Genomic DNA, 20,494 nt, shown 5'->3' with positions numbered 1-20,494 from the left:
TCATAATTTAATTTCGAAAGAACGCGGTGGCAGTCTAGACGCAGGGGAAATTTTTTCAAAAAAGGCCACTTTTTTAGAAAAAACTCTGTAGTCTAGACACACCCAGAGTGTTTGGATTCTTTTAGGGATTGGCTTATTCTGGCCTTGTTTTGAAATGGAATTAGCTTGATTTTTGGTTTATAGTTAAGGTTGTGTGCTTATTTACAGCCTATGAAAGTTGGCAACCCAAAGTCCTCTCACCTGTTTGCTGTGATGGCAGATAGTAGTAAAGGACAGTCAGTCTTTACCCAGAAAATGTCTTCTTGAATAGCTACTTATATGCATATGCAAAGACCTGGCTAATGTCATTCTGCCAAGCAGAATCACAGCTCAATGACTTTTATGATGTGTGTTTCAACTGCGGATATTTTTAGAGTAGCAACCAGACCTTCAATCCACACATTTGCCTCCCATTATGCTGTTGCTCAAGATTCCAGAGTTGATGCTAGAGATGGACTAGATGATCTTCAGTCTTTATTTAAATAGATTCTGATCCTACCTCCTGTTTTCATGGTTCGTGAGTCAGTAAGAGAGGGATACATATGCATAATCATTCAAACAACAAATGAACACTAATCTGTTCTGTAACTGTTGGTCTTTGAAATGTTGCCCATATCCTTTCTACAACCTGTTCTTCCACAGCAGAGTTCCAGAAAGAAGGAACTGAGGAGACTAGGGATGCCTCTGCATGTTGTAGAATAGAGCAACAGAAGGCATGTGAGGCACTCAATGGATATGGCAGTGGGAACACATTTTTAACTGCTGTGCACTGAGTGTACAAAGCCTCCATAAGAGGACTGGACATGTGCAAGATACCTTGGAGAAGAGCAGTTACTGAATAGGTTAGTATCTTCCTTTCCAGTTAATGTGGTGTAATTCATATTGGAGCACTGTATACCATAAAAGTCCCACTTTCATGACAAGATCCTGGGTCTATTAAAAATAAATGGTAAACCTTCATTAAAGACCAATGCAGAATCATGCACTGTGGCACATCTCCCCAACAAACAATATATATGTACAACCTATTAGCTAAGATGCAGGTGTAGGAGTCTGAGTCAATGACAATGTTCTTCTCTTGGGGTACGTCTACTCTACAGCGCTAATTCGAACTAACTTAGTTAATTCGAACTAAGCTAATTCGAACTAACGCAGCTAGAACTAAAAACTAGTTCGAATTAGCGTTTTGCTAATTCGAACTAGCGCGTCCACACTGATTGGATGCAGAGGCGCATTTAAGGGCGGCTGAAACCGGTTCTGGCAGGGCATCAGGTCAGTAGTTGCTTTGTGTGGCTGATGTCTGAGGCTATCTGAGGCTCGTGCTTAAAGGGAACCCCCCGGACAGCCAGTTCTCAGCTTTTCCTGCTTGCTTGCCAACCTCGCCGAGGGACAGCAAAGCGTTGGTCTCTGTGCCCGTCTGTGTCGGTGCTTCCCTTCGGGGACGCCGCCGCAGGTGTCAACATGGAGCCAGAGCTCGCCCTGCACCTTCTGGTGCACTTTCTGGACTTGCTGCTGCAAGCTTGCCAGCAATGGCTCGAGGCTGCCTGGCACCACCTGGGTGCACGTCAGACCCCTGCCTCTCCGCCTGGCCGCCCTGGGGGCCGTGGAGGAGCCGTGGCGGCACCCCGGCACCGGCGTGCCCTGCTGTATTTGGCATCTGGACAGCAGCAGCGACTGGTGGGACCGCATCGTCCTGGAGAACTGGGAAGACCGACAGTGGACCCAGAACTTCAGGATGAGGAGGGACACCTTCCTGGAGCTCTGCGAGTGGCTCGCCCCTACTCTGCACAGAAGGGACACTCGCATGCGGCCTGCCATCCCCGTCCAGAAGCGGGTGGCCATCGCCCTCTGGAAGTTCTCCACGCCGGACAGCTACCGATCCGTCGGGAACCAGTTCGGCATGGGGAGATCCACCGTCGGAGCGGTGCTCATGCAGGTATGGCACTCGTCGGCCACTGCGCCGGGGGGGAGGAGGACTGCAAGGAGGGGATGGCCACCCCAGGGACAAAGTGGGGGCGGGAGGAGGTGAAAGCGCCCCGCACCGGAGGAGTCGGTCTGTCCCGGCTGTACTACACGCCGCCAGAGGGGTTGCTTCCGGGAGTGGGGCGCGGGGCACTGCCAGGACACGAATGCTCCCAGCCACCCGGGCGCCCCACTGATTGGCGCTTTGCTGTGTCTCTCTCCGCAGGTGGTCAAGGCCATCAACCGGGTGCTGCTCCGCAGGGTGGTCCAACTCGCCGACCCGGACGCCGTCATCTGGGGGTTTGGCGCCCTGGGCTTCCCCAACTGCAGGGGGGCCATCGATGGGATGCACATCCCCATCCATGCCCCAGAACACCAGGCATCCCGGTACGTCAACCGCAACGGGTACTTCTCCGTGATCCTGCAGGCCGTGTGTGACCACCGGGGACAGTTCACGGACATTAATGTGGGCTGGTCCGGCAAAGCACACGACGCCCGGGTGTACCGCAACTCCTCCATGTGCCAGCGGCTGCATCAGGGTCGGGGACGTGGAAATGCCCGTCTGCCTGGTGGGGGATGCCGCCTACCCACTGCAGCCGTGGCTGATGAAGCCCTACACAGGGCACCTCAATCCCTCCCACCAGGCCTTCAATGCCAGGCTGACCAGGGCCCGCATCGTGGTGGCGGGGGCCTTCAGGCGACTGAAAGCCCACTTTCGATGCCTCCTCACCCGTCTGGACCTGCCCGAGCACAATATCCCTCCCGTGGTGGCAGCATGTTGTGTGCTCCACAATTTGTGTGAGCGGAAGGGGGAGGCTTTCCTGCCAGTCTGGATGGCTGAGGCTGACCGCATGGCTGGCCACTACGGTCAGCCCCGCACCGCCGCCGTCCAGGAAGCCCAGTGGGGGGCCGTCCGGATCCGGGAAGCCCTGCGGGAGAGCTTCCTGGTGGAGGAGGAGGACTGACCTCTCCCTGCATGCCCCACTGGGGCCTTCTTCCACCCTCCCCCCCCCTTCCCCTTTCCCCTCCCTACCTACTGTCAAATAAAGACACATGTTTTTCAAACAAAAATGTCTTTTTATTTTACATAACTGGGGTGGGGGGAGGGAGGAAGAAGGGTGGGAGAGGCGAGGGGGAAACCTGGGATGAGGGAGCTGGAAGGGGAGGGAAGGGAGGAAGGGAAAGGAAAGCTCAGGGGTGGGGGTCCGGCTGCCTCTCCTGTCTCGCAACGCTGCGGGTCCGGGGGCATTGGTGGGGAATGGTGGTGGTGGGTGGGTCAGGAGGGACGGGGGGTGTGGAGGAAGCTGGAGTAGGAGCAGGGGGAGGAGCAGGGAGAGGAGCAGGGGGAGCCGGAGGGGGAGCAGGGGGAGCAGGAGGAATTGGGAAGCGGTCGAGCAGGCTCTGGAGGTGGCCTCGCAGGGCACGGTCCTGCTCCTACAGTGCCTCCAAGCTCCTCCGGCGCAGCCTCAGGTCCTCCTGGACCCAGTGGTCCTGGAGACGGAGCTGTTGCTCCAGGAACCGGAGGTGCCGCCTCTGGTACTCCTCCTGGTTCCTGGCTCTCCTGCTGGCCTGGGCACGGGCAGCTGCTGCAGGCGGGGTGGTTCGCCCTGCAGGTCCAGGTGCTGCGGCTGTGGTGAAACAAGAACAGCAGTCAATTACCCTATGGGCCCAGGTTGGGAAACCCAGCTCCCCTCTGCAAGGCCAGGGCCCCTGCAGGATCCCCAGCTGCTGCTCCGTGGTGGGCAAGGCCCAGGCACATGGTCCCGGGACTCCCTCTCGCCCCAGCCCCCCGTACACATAAGGGGAGCATGATGGTACTCACAGGTGGACGCCTTCCCGGCCTCGGACGACACAGGCAAGCAGCTCTGTAGGGTGCCTCGTGGGTCCTGGGTCCTGGGCAGGCTGCCGGCAGGCTCCTGGCTCTCGGAGCCCTCCTCCTCCTCCTCCGTCTCCTGGAGCGGTCCCTCTGCCCCAGGGTCTTTCACTTCCCGGGGGGCAGGGACAGCATGAGCCCCCAGGAGGCGGTCCAGGGTGTGGAAGTGGGGGCAGGCCTCCGGGTCGGCCCCTGGCAAGCAGGCCCGGGAGTAGGACTGCCGCAGGTCTTTGATCTTGCAGCGCACCTGCTCCTGGCTGCGCTGGTGGCCCCTGGCGGCCAGGCTGGTTGCCATGCGACCGTAGACTGCCGCGTTCCTGTGGCTAGTGTGGAGATCGTGGACATTGGAGGCTTCCCCCCAAACCTCGATGAGGTCCACGATCTCCGCACTAGACCACGAGGGCGCCCGCCTCTTGTGGCCCCGGGCAGGCTCCTGGGAGCCGCCAGGCTGGTCCCGGGAAGAGGGGGAGGGCTGGGTGTCATCGGGTGGCTGGCTCATGGGTGTCAGCTGCTGGGTGTGCTGGCATGGGTGCTGGCAGCCTTGCAACTGGCACAAACTGTGTAGCCATCCCGTGTCCCTTTAAGGGCTCCGGGGCCGGGAGGGGGGCAGTAGAGTTTGCCTGGTGTTGGCCAGAGTGGCCACCAGGGCAAGCTGGGAAGGGCTAGCCTCCCACTAGTTCGAATTAAGGATCTACACAGCCCTTAATTTGAACTAGTAAGTTCGAACTAGTCTTAATCCTCGTGGAATGAGGATTACCTAGTTCGAACTAAGCGCTCCATTAATTCGATTTAAATTCGAACTAACGGAGTGCTAGTGTAGCGCCTATGAAAGTTAGTTCGAACTAACGTCCGTTAGTTCGAACTAACTTTGTAGTGTAGACATACCCTTGCAGAGCAGTGAGACATAGTGGCCAGAGTCAGTAACAATGGGTGCAAGTTCATGACCTCATGAGATGGTGGTGGTAAGGGTAGAAGGCCTCGCTTCACCCTCTCCACTGGATCCCTACCCAGGGTCATGTTTGTGGCAGGGTTGCCCATCAGAACATGCTGAGCTACTCAGGTAAGGTTTCTGTTCCCCATAAAACTCCCCTGGGCCACTTTCTACTCAGATCTAGGTTCTCCTCCTCTCCCCTCCTGGTAGCATCTCCAGCCATCACACCCATGTTAGTTGCCACCTGGCCAGTGTCGATGTCTTGATGTGCCGGTGGTTCCTCCTCAGGAATTAGCAGTGCACTCCCTTCTCTGTCAGTGGTCTACTGAAACTGAACTGCTCTGCAGGTTTTTGTACCTAGCCTCCAGCTAGAGCATACCCAGCAGACCTGAAGGGGTGGGGCCTACTCCGCTAAGTGAACAGGGATAACTTGTGCAGTGCAAGTCACACACCCTCCCCCTGAAGGGGTGGATACCCCCTCTTCTGTTCCTCCCTGGACAAAAAAAATCTGGATTCACATGGGCTTTTCCACGCTGAAATGACACCTAGAAGGAGTAGGGCTGGAGGGATAAATGCCAGCACATAATCCATGCTTCAGTGTCTTTCATACTGTTGATCTACTGCAACAGTGTGTGGTCGGTTACCAAAATAAAGATATTCCCCAAGAGGAAATACATTAGGATGTTGATGGCTCACTTTATTGTGAGGGCCTCCTATTCTGAGGAGGAATAGTGGGTCTCCCAGGGAAGAATTTATGGCTTAGGTACAGGATGAAATACTCCTTCTTTTGGACAACACAGCTCCTAGACCAACCTCTGAGGTGTCCATCTGGAGGATGAAGGATTTAGTGAAACCAAGTTGAGATAATATGGATTCTTGGGTCAACCATTCCTGCAGGGTTTAGAAGGCAGCTTTACAGTTCTTTGACCACTTGAACTTCTGGGGTTCGATTTTCTTCATTAGATCTGTTAGCGGGGCAACAAACATGGCAAAGTTGGGTACAAAACAATGATACTATCCAGCCTCAAGAAGTGCCATACTTGCCTCTTTGTCATGAGGGTGGAGTATTTCTGCAAGGCCTGCACCTTGTCCACTAAGGGGTGCAGCCTCCCCTTATCCACCATTAAGTTTAGTTAAGTTACCTCCTTCTGGTCTAAGTGATGCTTAGTAGTATTTGTGGTGAGACTTGCATCCCTTATAAGCCCCTAGAGCACTGGTGAGGTGTTGAAGATGCCCTGCCCAGCTGGCACTATAGATCAGCATTTCTTAAACCTTTTAAGATGGAGGAAGACCAAACAATATTTTTTTTTATGAGGAACACCAAGGATTTTTTGTTGGGGGGGGTGGGGGGGGAAGGGCCGGGGAAAGTTATTGAGTTAAAAAAAAAAAACAAAGAAAATTAGGGTTGAGGGGGAAGTTATTGAGGGGAAAAAAGAGAAAAATAGGGTTGGGGGAAGTTACTGAGCAAAAAAAAAAAAAGAAAAAAAAGGTCGCCTGCCCCATTAAGGGTGGCCATTTTGAACTCTGTTGTTCTCCGCGATACACCTTCGACTGCCTCGTGGCACACCAGTGTACTGCAGAACACAGTTTAAGAAACACTGCTAAAGATGATGGTATCTTCGATATATGCAGTGGCATATTTATTATGGGGGCTTAATACTTGATTCTTTATGAGCTGCTGGGAAGTGGTCATTGCTCCATGTAAACTGAAAGGCACCCAGGTGAAGTGACAGAGGCCGAAGGGTGTAGAGAACCCTTTTTTCTCTTTTGAGGTGGGAGTCAAAGGGAATTGCCAGTACCACATGGTGAGCTGTAAGGTGGAAATAAATTCTGAGTGGCCCAGCCACTTAAGTAGTTCATACATCTGAGGCATAGGGACTAGCGCGATGGGGTTCCACCACACGCTTCTGGATTCTCTACCACACCCAGGGCCAACATCGAGTTTAGTTTCTTCTGTACAATGTCCCACATCTTTCTTGCAAAGTGGACAATGGTCTCTCACTTTCTAGCCAGGGATGGTGACAATGTGACATTTTTTCTTCCTAGCTTGGTGGACAAGACATGGGGGAAGGCTAATATCAGCTATTGTAGCTGTCCTTGTTGATTGGGGTCGAGCTCCTGGCTGATCACCATTGGCCCTGATTCAGAGGGTTCATCAGCCAGGGATCCCAATTTGGGCTCTGGGGTATAGGGCATTCATGAGGGCCTTCTGCTCCTTCTAGGAGTTAAAGAGTTTCACATGATAGCAATTTGCATACCTTTTTCTGAACCTCCCCTCCCTCCCCCAGCAGTCTAGACCTCCCCAGTGTGTCATTGCATCACCAACTTAAATAGTAGAAGCCCCAAACCATGTAAATACATAGCTTCAGAGTCTGCTATCAGGTGCATGCTTCAAAGAGCTTGGAAATAAGATCTTCATCCTACAAACTAGCATCGTACCTCATGCTTGCTACTTCTGAGTATGTCAATTGACTCACAAGAGCCAGAAGTATGCCAGACAGTAAAGATCGGCCTTAATGCCAATCCACCTTCCCAAACAAATTCTAAAAAGTAATGGAAATCACTTGTCTAGAATCCAACTCTAATTGAAAAGAAAAACAAATAAACGGGATCCATGGTAAAGTTCTTCCAGTCTTAACAATTTACCATGTATTAATTAGTAACACAGGATTTTTTTAAAAAATAGTTAAGATTGGAGTTTTCAGATATCTACAACACTTAAAAATACGATGTTAAAAGAGTTTTTTCTTTCTTACCTTAAACCATTAACACCCATGTAAACTTAGTTTGAAATATAATTATGCAAATACAACAGGGAGTCCAGAAGCACTTTAAAGACTAACAAATGTATTAGGGTATTACATAGGCTTTTGTGAACTATAACTCATCTGAGGAAGTGAGTTGTAGCTCACAAAAGCTTATGCTCTAATACCCTCATAAATTTGTTAGTCTTTAAAGTGTCATGGGACTCCTTGTTGTTTTTGCTGAAACAGATTCACATGGCTACCTCTCTGAAACCTGTAATAATGAAAATGTCATGAGCTAGGCCTGTCCACTGGCTGAACCCTTATCTACAAAAGCAGCCTAAAGGCTTTACAATACAAAAACACCAATACAAGTTAAGTCAGATCCTGCATTAAGATCTGTTAATGCAGGAATCTCTCTGCCCTCTTTACTTCTCTGCTCTGGATCTGTCTCCCTCCTAACAAATTGAATTTTAGCACAGACTTTCTAACATCTCCAGGCAGAGATGTTAACAAGTTAACTAACTCAACATGGCCAAAAGCAAGCTCGTTATCTTTCTTTCCCCACAGCCACTTCACTAACACCAGCACGCACCTACCTTCTCTTTCCCCCATGCCACTTCTCATGACTCTTGTTGACTGAGAAGAACCACAGCCAATGGGAGCTGTGAGCAGACCTGCAAGAAAATAAAGCATCTGACAGCCTGCCAGAGACTAACTTTGGTGAACTGCATCTGGCCCACTGACGTTTATTGTCCACCTCTGCTCTAGTCTATAGTATATTAACACTATTAGCTTGTGTAATCAGGATTAGTCAATGCTACAGTCTTCCTATTCTTGTTACAGAAACTGGAATAATGTGTGACCTTGGACAATTAATGTGTGACCTTGGACAATTATTGTTACATACCTCTGTTTATCCATTAGTAAAATAAAGATATTGATCTATTTTCATTGGGTGTTTTATGTAATTAATATTTGTGAAGACTCTGAGACCTTAATAATTTCCATTCTCATATTGATTTTTCCTTTTATCATTGCATTATTACAAAGTTCTTTTCTCCATTCCCCATTCTCATCTTTGTATCTTGCTCCTTTCATACAGCTATGGCCATCCAACATGAACCATGAACAATTGTAGGATTGAGGACACAGATGGAAAAATCAGTGAGTGAGCTACCACATAATTTCTGACCATAATGAAACTGAATTATAGATTCATTCTCTATGTCTATGCACCGTAGAGATAAAATAAAACAGCATTCATACATCTGAATATAAATTGTTATACTCCGTGATTACACATCCAGTAAAATATTAAAAATTAGCTTGTTTTTCAATGAAATGTGAACTATAAGTAAAGCTATATGCAATATGTCAACTGCCCTGAGAGTAAAATTAGGCTTATTTTTCATATTTACATATTTGGAAATGATTTCAGTACTGCACATAAAACCCAATCAACACATTTATATGGCATGAAGCAAATCATCTTGCCACATAATTGATACTCATTGGGAGGGATGCAATGAATTTGACATTGACTATGCTTTAGTATGGATGTGTTTTCCCCTTTCTTAGTGCATATTTGTGTTTTCATAAGAATGTCACATTGGGACAGACTAATCATCCATGTAGCCTAGTATCCCATCTGTGACGGTATCCAGTACCAGAGCTTCAGGTGGAATGTATAGAACAGGGCAGTTTTGAAGACATCCACTTCTGTCCTCACCTCCTGACTTCTGGCAGTCATGGGTTTAGAGTTGCCCCAAACAGGGGGATTGCATCTCTGATCATTATGGCTAATACAGCTTGATGGATCTATCCTCTGTGAAGTTATCTAGTTTTATTAATAAGGTTATACTTTTGGCCATCACAATATCCCATGGCAATGAGTTCTACAGGTTCATTGCTTATTGTATGAAAAAGTATTTCCTCTTGTTTGTATTAAAACTGATGCTTATTATTTTCATCAGGTGATCTTTACTTTTTGTAATGTGGGAAACACTTCTCTATTTTCCATATAATTCGGGATTCTTTAACCGTCTATCATATCCTCCTATGATAAATTCTTTTCTAAATATGTGAAGAACCCGCATCCCGTGTGTTAGAAAATGGACTTATGGACACAGATATGCCTAACTCATAGATGCTTTGGACAAATTGTTTCATTTTAACCTGTTAGTCTTCATGTCATAATCCACTGGATCTGTATTTTGGTGTATGTATCACTCTTGTGTGTAAAGTTAGATACATGGAGAATGGAATGGTTTATGGTTTTAAATGTGCAAATGCAAGCCATCAAGGGCGTTACCCTCAATGTTTAATAAGGGTGTGTCTAGACTACAGGGTTTTGTCGACAGGAGGCTGTGAAGGCTAGAACTATAACAGAGTTTAAAGAGAAGTTAGATCAAGTCATGGAGGTTGGGTCCATGGAGTGGTATTAGCCAGGGGGTAGAAATGGTGTCCCTGGCCTCTGTTTGTGGAAGGCTGGAGATGGATGGCACGAGACAAATGGCTTGGTCATTGTCTTCGGTCCATGCCCTCCAGGGTACCTAGTGTTGGCCGCTGTCTGCAGACAGGCTACTGGGCTAGATGGACCTTTGGTCTGACCCAGTACAGCCATTCTTATGTTCTTATGTTCTAAGCTCAGGGCTCAGGGTTGGGGGTCTCACTAGACCATCTTGATTTTCATGCAAACCTGCTCCTGGGTTCGCATGTGGTCTTTGTTGGCCAGGTTGGCAGCTATCCTGCCCTAGACGGCCACTTTCCTGTGCCTAGTGCGGAGGTCATGGATGTTGGAGGCCTCCCCCCCAAACCTGGATGAGGTCCATGATCTCTGCACTACACCAGGCATGTGCCCGCCTCTTGCGGCCCCGGGCAGGCTTCTGGGAGCCGCCAGCCTGGTCCCGGGAAGAGGCGGAGGGCTGGGTGGCAGCGGTTGGCTGGCTCATGCTGTGCCAGGTGCAGGGTCTGCTGGCTGAGAGCTGGCAGGCATGCACCTGGCACAGGCACTGTAGCCAGACCGTGCCCATTTAAGTGCTCTGGGGCCAGGAGGGGGGCAGAAGAATTTCCCTGGTTGTTCCCAGAGTTGCCACCAGGGCAAGCTGGGAAGGGCTAGCCTCCCACTAGTTCGAATTAAGTGTCTATCCAGCCCTTAATTCGAACTAATTAATTCGAACTAGGCATTAGTCCTCGTAGAATGGGGTTTACCTAGTTCGAATTAAACGCTCCGCTAGTTCGAATTAAGTTCGAACTAGCGGTTTGCCTGTGTAGCGCCTATGAAAGTTAATTCGAACTAACGTCTGTTAGTTCGAATTAACTTTGTAGTGTAGACATACCCAAAGATATTCATGTGATATCCAGGATTGCTATGCAGGCAACACACGAAGATGAGTCAAACAATTAGTTTGTTCGAATTAACCCATATAGACCATGTTTCATTCTTCCACGAGGGCAGGGGATGGGACTTGATTTCTTGAGGCCCCTTCCAGTTCTAGTCTTCTATGATTTTGTGATTCTATGATTCTATGAAATTTGTGACCTACTTTACTTTACTTTTCTCACTTATAACCATTTAAATCCTACTGCTTGTACCTAATAAAATCACTTTTAATTACTATCAAGCCCAGTGTAAATAATTGTTACCTGCAGGCGCAATCGGCATGTACATCCTCCTTTCATTGTTAAAGGAAGCTTATCTAAATAATTAATTTGGAGTTCTGACCCCATTTGGGGAGTGGCTTCTCAGAAAGCTGGGCCCAAAACTTCATTTTCCTTGGACCTGAAGAGTTATAGTGACTGAACTGCTCCTCAAGGGAGCAGTGATCTCAGTTCTGTGCCTTGGCTGAGGGAGACAAGGAAGCTGGCCCAGCAGGACAGGGTAGTGAGTAATCCCAGGGTATGTCTACACTACCCTCCTAATTCGAACTAGGAGGGCTATGTAGGCATACCGCACTTGCAAATGAAGCCCGGGATTTGAATTTCCCGGGCTTCATTTGCATGAAGCCGGCCGGCGCCATTTTTAAATGCCGGCAGTTCGAACCCCGTGCCGCGCGGCTACACGCGGCACGGAGTAGCTAGTTCGGATTAGGCTTCCTAATCCGAACTAGCTGTACTCCTCGTGCAATGAGGAGTACAGCTAGTTTGGATTAGGAAGCCTAATCCGAACTAGCTACTCCGTGCCGCGTGTAGCCGCGCGGCACGGGGTTCGAACTGCCGGCATTTAAAAATGTCGCCGGCCGGCTTCATGCAAATGAAGCCCGGGAAATTCAAATCCCGGGCTTCATTTGCAAGTGCGGTATGCCTACATTACCCTCCTAGTTCGAATTAGGAGGGTAGTGTAGACATACCCCTAGAGAGCAGGAAGGTAAGTGGCACTGGCCTTGTCAGCACTCCGGGAAGCATCCCCAAGAGGTCTTCTGTGTCTGCACCCCATCACAAAACAGCTCTGATTTTTTGGAAGCTGTTCCATACCCTGGATCTTCTTTGATGTTCTGCCCTGGGCTCTTTTCCAATGCCACTATGTCATTTGTTAGATGTAATCAGAACTGCAGGATGTATTCAAGCTCTGGAAGCACCATGGCTTTATATTGTGGCTTTATGTTATTTTCTGTCCCTTCCATAATAGTTCCCTGTAGTCTGTTAGTCTTTTGACTGTGCATCGAGCTGAATTTTCTAAGAACTATCCATGATGCCTCCAAAATCTCTTTCTTGTGTGCTAACCACTAACTTAGGATCCATATGTTTATATATGTGTGGCTGAGATTATTTTTTCCAGTGTGCTTTACTTTGCACTTATTAATGTTAAATGTCCATGTCATGCTGTCTGGAATGATTCACAACTGTGATTGCCGACCTCGGGGCAAACTGTCAAAAAGCAAGGCAGGTCAGTTCTATAACTAGATTTCACTGACTCAGTAACAAATACGTGTTCCCAAATATGGTGTCAGTCTTTCAATGCAGTCACAAACTGCCTTGGGCAATCCAGCCTATCTTGCCATCCAGGCAAGCTGGACTCCATATGGTCACTTATCCTAAAGATCACAAAATATTCATGTTTCTCCCAGTCGCAAGAGACCTATCACATACCCCAGGTCAATGTGTACCTCTAACCTCATGCCAAAGACAACATTAACCAATCCTATAACAAATTGACCAAGTATTTATTTCCTAGGGAAAAGAAATGAGGGTATGTCTACACTACCCCCCTAGTTCAAACTAGCGGGGGTAATGTAGTCATACGGAGTTGCCAATGAAGCCCTGGATTTGAATTTCCTGGGCTTCATTTGCATAAAGCCGGCCGGCGCCATTTTTAAATGCCGGCTAGTTCGGTCCCCGTGCCACGCGACTACACGCGGCATGGACTAGCTAGTTCAGATTAGGCTAGTTCGGATTACGCCTCGCGGTGTACAGCTAGTTCGGATTAGGAAGCCTAATCCAAACTAGCTAGTCCGTGCCGCGCGTAGTCGAACTAGCCGGCATTTAAAAATGGTGCCGGCCAGCTTTATGCAAATGAAGCCCGGGAAATTCAAATCCCGGGCTTCATTTGCAACTCCGTATGGCTACATTACCCCCCCTAGTTCGAACTAGGGGGGTAGTGTAGACATACCCTGAGAGAGTTATATACAATTTAGAGCAGGCAATATATATATTTATATACAAATGAATTAATCAGTGGTTCCAAAAGATGTCAGAGTTGTAGTAATCTATCCATTGAATGTCTTTTAGGGCTAAACCAGGATGGTCCTGGAAGTCTTTGCTTTTGTTTCCAAGCTCCAGCCCTATGAGTGTCCAGACAGCAAAAAAGAAGTATCATCTATATTTATTTTACTCTTCTAGGATTCAAACTGATGGGACATGCTCTTCTGCATGTAGCTGTGTAGGGGCCATTGGCAAAGTCTTAGTATTGTGATGCTTCACAGTGGCCAACTTAATCATGATTGTCCCCCATGATGGGTAAAGGAAACCACTTCTGTCTGAATTCACAGGTTCACAGCAGACATTTTTACAATTATAAAACAAAATATACACATTACCTTATTCCATGGGATACAGATATTATGAGTAATATTAATAGAAGCAGTAACAAAAATCATTTTGTAGAGACTGAACACATCTTAACAAGTTAACACAAGTTTTGAATAATATTAACATATGGGTATGATAGTCTAACAGCCATGAATTGGTGCGTGTTCATCTAACAACTATCACCTTGGCAAGAGCTGGTACCTGGCCGAGCAGCATTACAAACCAGTCAAACTGTAACTCTTTAAAATGAGATTTGGACTTAATTATCTTGAATAATTTTGACTCATCTAGAAACTTTGCCAATTCAATGGTCATTTCCTATTCCAGATCACTAAGTAATATGTTGAACAGCAGAGGTCCCAGGGTCCATCCTGGGAAGACCCCACTATTTACCTATCTCCATAATGAAAATTCATCATTCCTATTCTTTGACTACTGTGTTTTAATTAGGTATTGATCCATGTAACTTATATCATACCTTAAGACTAGGTTTTTTACTTCCAAATTTTAAAGGATGCCTATTTTTTCAGCTAATCCTTGTGATGGGGTGTTTTCCCCACACCGACTGTGAAAGTATTAAGGAAGTTCAGAAAGGGATAATTAATACGATAGGCCCCTTCTGAGGGGATTAGGGTGAGGAAACAACTTCTGATTGGAAGATGAAGCTCATCTGTGGAGGGATGGGATGGGATGGGCTAGAATAAAGCTAGCAAGTGTGGTAATGGGAAAATGTGTAACTTCCTGGCATTACGAAAAGAAGGAGAGAACCTAGGAAAATGTAGGACCATGAGATCCTGGTCCTGATAGAAAAATGTACCCTGAAGACAGAAGGGTGGAGAAGAATGCCAGTGGGAGGTTTGTATGAAGCAGCCCAGGGAATGAGCAGTAAGGTTGTGGACTGAAGAGACCTTGGGTACATGCTGTAGGAGCCCTGAGTTGGAACCGAGAGTAACAGGCACATTTGGCTTCCCTCACTAGCCACTGACTGAGTGATACTGCCTGGTCATTGGATCTATTAAGACTGTATCTGGAAGGGGTAACCCCATAGTGACAAGTCTGGAGGGCTGAGTCATAAAGAGAAAGCTGAAGCTTGTGACTCAAGAAAGGGGTTGCAGTATGTGTGTGAGAGGACAATTGGTAGAGAAACTAGATGTGAGGTGTTAGACCCCATGGCCAGTCCTCCTCTGACCCCCAGTAGATATTTCAAAAAGTCTGTTACCTCTCGTTTGGTGCCTTGGGCCCATAGCCGCTGTCACTGTCTCAGCTGGCGTTGCCATCCAAGTCACGGCACCAAATTGTGGAAGGAAGCAAGCCTTCACCCTGCGTTTGTAAGCAACAAGTAGCCAGAGGCAGTTTATTCAAGCAATATTGCAAGGGAAGCCTGATTCGGACTCTGGGGGGAGGAAGCCTCTCCTCCCCCGCTTTAGGCAGATCTTCAAAATACAAACAGTTGTGAAGCAGTTTATATACCTTCCCATTACATATAACAAGGCTAACAGTTATCTTAGTTCCTCCCAGATGCTACCCTATCCCAAGGTCCCTGCTAGAGTCAGCATTCCATCCTTATCTCCTAAAATGAAGAGGAGACAGCGTCTCTTCAAATATCGCATTGCCAGTCCTCAGAGTTAGCAGCAGAGCAAAAGTTAGGCTGACAAACCTAAAATGGCTGCACACAAATCCCTCCTTCTATTCCCTGCTTCCACAAGAGGAAACAGAAAGAAGCGCCACTTATGGTGAATGAATACTCTCAACTCATTATTATACTGTTTATCCAGGATTGCATTATTGTTTGTTGTTGTTTTTTTCTGACTGGGAAACATATATAGCCTCTATTATGGGACTTTTAAATGTTCCCCTGGCTATTTCCAGGCATTTATCCCTTATGGAAGCTACTTTTAACAATGCGGGCTCCCTGGTATGGGTGGAAATGGGTGGCCATCGGACCACTAGTGGTCTGCAGACAGCAGTTTGAGAACCACTGCTCTAAGAATATGAATTTTATTCTAGTTAAATTAGACTGAGCCAGTTGCTTTGCATCTATATGCTTATTGCTTATTTTTCATTGTGACTTCTTGGTTATCCATATCTTATAAGAAAGAAATATTCACTTGAATTAATCAACATTTCAGTAGTCTAATTTCAAAGTGGACCTAACTGTTATGTGCTTATATATCCAGGTATCAAAGTGGAAATCTAAGGCTATCTCTATACTACAGAGGTAAATAAACTTAGGTTTTGATGATAATCCTTTAAAAACATAGATGAAATATGTCCAGACAATGTTCCTTATGATGGCTGAATGCATCCATAGGCAGAGCATTGTATCGTGGGCAGCCATCTTGCAGTGCAAGTTGTCACCATCTTTCACCCTATGCTGTTGGGATCTCTGGGAATGGATCACAATGTATCATGGGGATGTGCTTGCCATCCCATCACTCCATGAGTTTCCTAATTTATTTTGTGTTGTTTCTTTCAACAAGCCTTCTAAACTGTGCACCTGGAAGTGGGGGAATGGTCCCACTGTTGAAGGGAATTTTCCTGGCATCTACACTATCCAGACGAACTGTGGTAGTGAAAGGATCTGTCTATGAGTCTGGAAAACAAGTATACAATAGTGAATGACTCTGAGACAATATAATTCTCTGGCAGTAGTGGCACAGCAGATACAATGTATATCCTAAATTTGCTCCCCGGCCGTCTTGCAATGTAGTACAACCACTGAAAGGGCTATTTTCCCAAAGTCTTACAGCTGCTAGCGTATCACCAGGACTATTTCCCTGACATCAATGTGGGGTTGTCACAGTAGGTGCATAATGCATGCATATTTCAGAACACTGGACTATATAGAAATCTGTATAATAGTATTTTCTTTCCAGACTAGTAGATTCCAGTAAGGAATGTGCAAATTACCATCATCCTTGGAGACTTCCCATATCATCTTGTTCCTGGTGTAAGACTGCATAAGCCACAGGAACCTAGACAACAGCAAGGAATATTTGAACAACAGGCTTAACAGGGTCTGAATGAACTAGGGCATAGTGAATCTGTGGAAGTCCTTGCCTGAGGAGGCTGTGAAGGCTAGGACTATAACAGGGTTTAAAAGAGAACTAGATAAATTCATGGACATTAAGTCCATTGATGGCTATTAGCCAGGATGGGTAAGGAATGGTGTTCCTAGCCTCTGTTTGTCAGAGGGAGGAGATGGATGGCAGGAGAGAGATCGCTTGATCATTACCTGTTCAATTCACTCCCTCTGGGGCACCCGGTATTGGCCACTGTCAGGAGACAGGATACTGGGCTGGATGGACCTTTGGTCTGACCCAGTATGGCCACTCTTATGTTCTTATGACCACTGAATGTGCCTTTGGCTGACTAAAATGTTGTTGGTGCTCTCTTTTTGATCAGTTAAACCTCATTAAGGTAAATATTCCAGTGATCATTGTGGCCTGCTGTACTCTCCATAATATGTGCAAACCAAAGGGTGAAAAGTTTCTTCAGGGATGGGCAGCTTGCTGGTAAGCTGACTGCTGATTTTGAGTAGCCTGTTACAAAGGTAGACACAGTGGGAGACTCTTTGAATTGGAAGGATTTAGAAGCATTTTTACAATGACAGCCAGTAATGTGTCTAAGTGATGCCAGGTAATATTTATTCACTGACATAAATTACCCTTTTAGTGTCAATAACTCAACAAATATTTTATTTATGTATTTGACCAACTGTAATAACAATAATCTCAAAGGAATCAAAGTTTAGTGTTATTGTCAATATATTATGAATGTCATTTTCTTCATTCTAACTCAGGTGTAAAATGAGATCCTATGCAGTTTCCAGAGGATGGAGCCTATTTATTGTTTTGAATTAAACCTGGTCCAAAATTTTCACCTGAAAATTATTTCAATAAAATAATATATTTTCCTCAAAAACCAAAAATGTTAATGGGAAAACGAAATAATCTTTTAAATTCCTGAAAAAACTAGCACTGACATTTTCATCTGAAGATTTTGTTTAATTTTTGAAAACCTATTACAGTTTTATTGCAAAGGTCTGAATAATGACAAGGGGGTTATTTGCACGCCTTCTCCCATTCAGTTTCTTTAAACTGCCTCAATTTTTGAAGTTTTGGAGTGGCCAAAAGTAAAAAATGAAACTCCATGTAGTTTCAACTTTGTAATTTTTGAAAAGTTGAAGTTTTCAAAAGTTATTGTGGCAAATTCATTTTTCTAGTTTCAAAGCAACAGAAGTTTTCAAAGTTACAGTAGAATGAGGGTGAATGTCTGAGGAAATGGATATTGGCCACTTTAATCTGCATTCAGTGGAAACCAGAGAGAAATGAAAATTCAAAACTTTAAAAAAAATCACAAATTTGGAAACAAAGTTTACATATCAAAATTATTCATGGCACATTTCTATTTTTCATCCAACTCTGTTTTGAATTAATCCATTGTCTGGAGCAAAATCTCCAAAACTGCTTCAGGTATAAAATAGCCAGATTTTTTTATTGTTGTCCTTTTTCTTTCTTTCTTTGCATAGCCCTCCATTGCTATGAACATTAATAATGTGCTTGCTCCAGATCCAAACATCAGCAAGGTATTAGTGGCAGAAGTTATAACCCATTAAAATTTCAGTCTAAAGAAACAAGAGTCTATTAAAATGTGAGGAAAACAGAAAACAGAGATGGGAAAATGTGGAACTTGGATGCACAGAGATTAAGAACCCGATTCAAACAATATTAACATAAATAATCTCTAAGGGTATGTCTACACTACAACGTTAATTCGAACTAACTTACTTCGAATTAGTTAATTTGAACTAAGCTAATTCGAACTAACGGATCCAGACTAAAAAACTAGTTCGAATTAGCATTTTGCTAATTCGAACTAGCATGTCCACATTAAGTGGACCCTGAACCGGGCTTAAGGATGGCCGGAAGCAGTGCCGGCAGGGCATCAGAGAAGAACTTAGAGCGTGGAGCTGCTGTCTCAGGCTAGCCGAGGGCTATGCTTAAAGGGTCCCGACCCCCACCCCGGACAGACAGTTCTCAGGGGTGCCCCCCTTGCAAAGCAGTCCTGGCTTGGATTGCCCGGACTACCCACACTGGGCACATCACAGCACTCGGCCATCAGCCCGGCTGCACTTGCCGCAGGCTGCCATCTGGGGAGAGGGGGCAATTGGGGGGCTGCAGGAGAGCTTCTACCCCCAGAAGCCTGCAGAGCCAGCCCAGTCCTCCCCATCGGGGGCTCGTGCCCCATTCCTCCCTTACCTCCTTCCACTTACCCTTCCCTAGCCCCTCTTCTTGATGTACAAAATAAAGATAACGTGTCTTCCAAAATGGAATCTGTCTTTGTTTAACAAAACTGGGGGAGACTGGGAAAAGGAGGTGGGAGAGGGGAAGAGAGAGGTTGGGAGAGGAGAGGGCAACTAAAATGATCAAGGGTTGGGAACAGGTCCCATATGAAGAGAGGCTAAAGGGACTGGGACTTTTCAGCTTAGAAAAGAGGAGACGGAGGGGGGACAGGATAGAGAACTCTAAAAGCAGGAGTGGGGTGGAGACGGTGCATACAGAAAAGTTCTTCATTAGTTCCCATAAAGAAGGACTAGAGGACACCAAAGGAAAGTAATGGGTAGCAGGCTTCAAAGTAGTAACAGAAAGTTGTTCTTCACAAAGCAAAGAGTCAACCTGTGGAACTCCTTGCTGCAGGAGGCTGTGAAGGATAGAACTAGAACAGAGTTTAAAGAGAAGTGAGATAAAGTCATGGAGGCTGGGTCCATGGAGTGGTATTAGCCAGGGGGTAGGAGTGGTGTCCCTGCCCGAAGTTTGTGGAAGGCTGGAGAGGGATGGCACGAGACAAATGGCTTGGTCACTGTCTTCGGTCAATCCCCTCCAGGGTCCCTAGGGTTGGCCGCTGTCGGCAGACAGGCTACTGGGCTAGATGGACCTTTGGTCTGACCCAGGATGGCCATTGTAAACTCAGGGCTCAGGGTCGGGGGTCTCAGTGGACCCCCTTGATTCTCTTGCACACCTGCTCCTGGGTGGCCAGGCTGGCAGCTATCCTGCCCTAGACGGCCACTTTCCTGTGCCTAGTGTGGAGATCATGGACGAGGTCCACGATGTCTGCACTAGCCCATGCGGGTGCCCGCCTCTTGCAGTCCCGGGCAAGCTCCCGGGAGCTGCCAGCCTGGTCCCGTGAAGAGGGGGAGGGCTGGGAGGCATCGGGTGGGTGGCTCGATCCGTGCCAGGTGTAGGGTCTGCTGGCTGGGTGCTGGCAGGCTTGCACCTGGCACGGGCAACGTAGCCAGCCCGTGACCCTTTAAGGGGTCCGGGGCCGGGAGGGGGGCAGAAGAGTTTCCCTGGTGTTGGCCAGAGTGTCCACCAGGGAAACCTGGGGAGGGCTAGCCTCCCACTAGTTCAAACTAGGCTTAATCCTCGTATAATGAGGTTTTCCTAGTTCGAACTAAGCGCTCCGTTAGTTCGAATTAAATTCGAACTAACGGAGCGCTAGTGTAGCGCCTATGAAAGTTAGTTTGAACTAACGTCCGTTAGTTCGAACTAACTTTGTAGTGTAGACATACCCTAATTGGTTTCAGTAATATTTGGACCAGAACACAATTAGCTTGCCCAAGGACCAAAATTTAATCTGTAGCAGAACTGGGAACTGAAGCCAGATCTTCCAGGTCCCAATCAAGTCAGTATGCAAAACAGCAACCCATGCTGGAGCTGAAAATAATACACAATCAAAATTTATATAATACAAACACAAACAAACCTCACTGAAAGATAAACAGTCAGATTATCTATGGACAGAGCACAAGGATTGATTTCTACAAAATAATCAAACCAAATCCCAGCTGTGTGATGCAATGCAATGTGTAAATACATAGAAAGGAAGAGGTTTTCTGTAACTTTAGCTGTGTAA

This window comes from Pelodiscus sinensis, chromosome 2, assembly GCF_049634645.1.
Source record: "Pelodiscus sinensis isolate JC-2024 chromosome 2, ASM4963464v1, whole genome shotgun sequence".
In the NCBI taxonomy this organism is placed as follows: Eukaryota; Metazoa; Chordata; order Testudines; family Trionychidae; genus Pelodiscus; species Pelodiscus sinensis.
Note: the sequence above shows the minus strand (reverse complement) of the source record.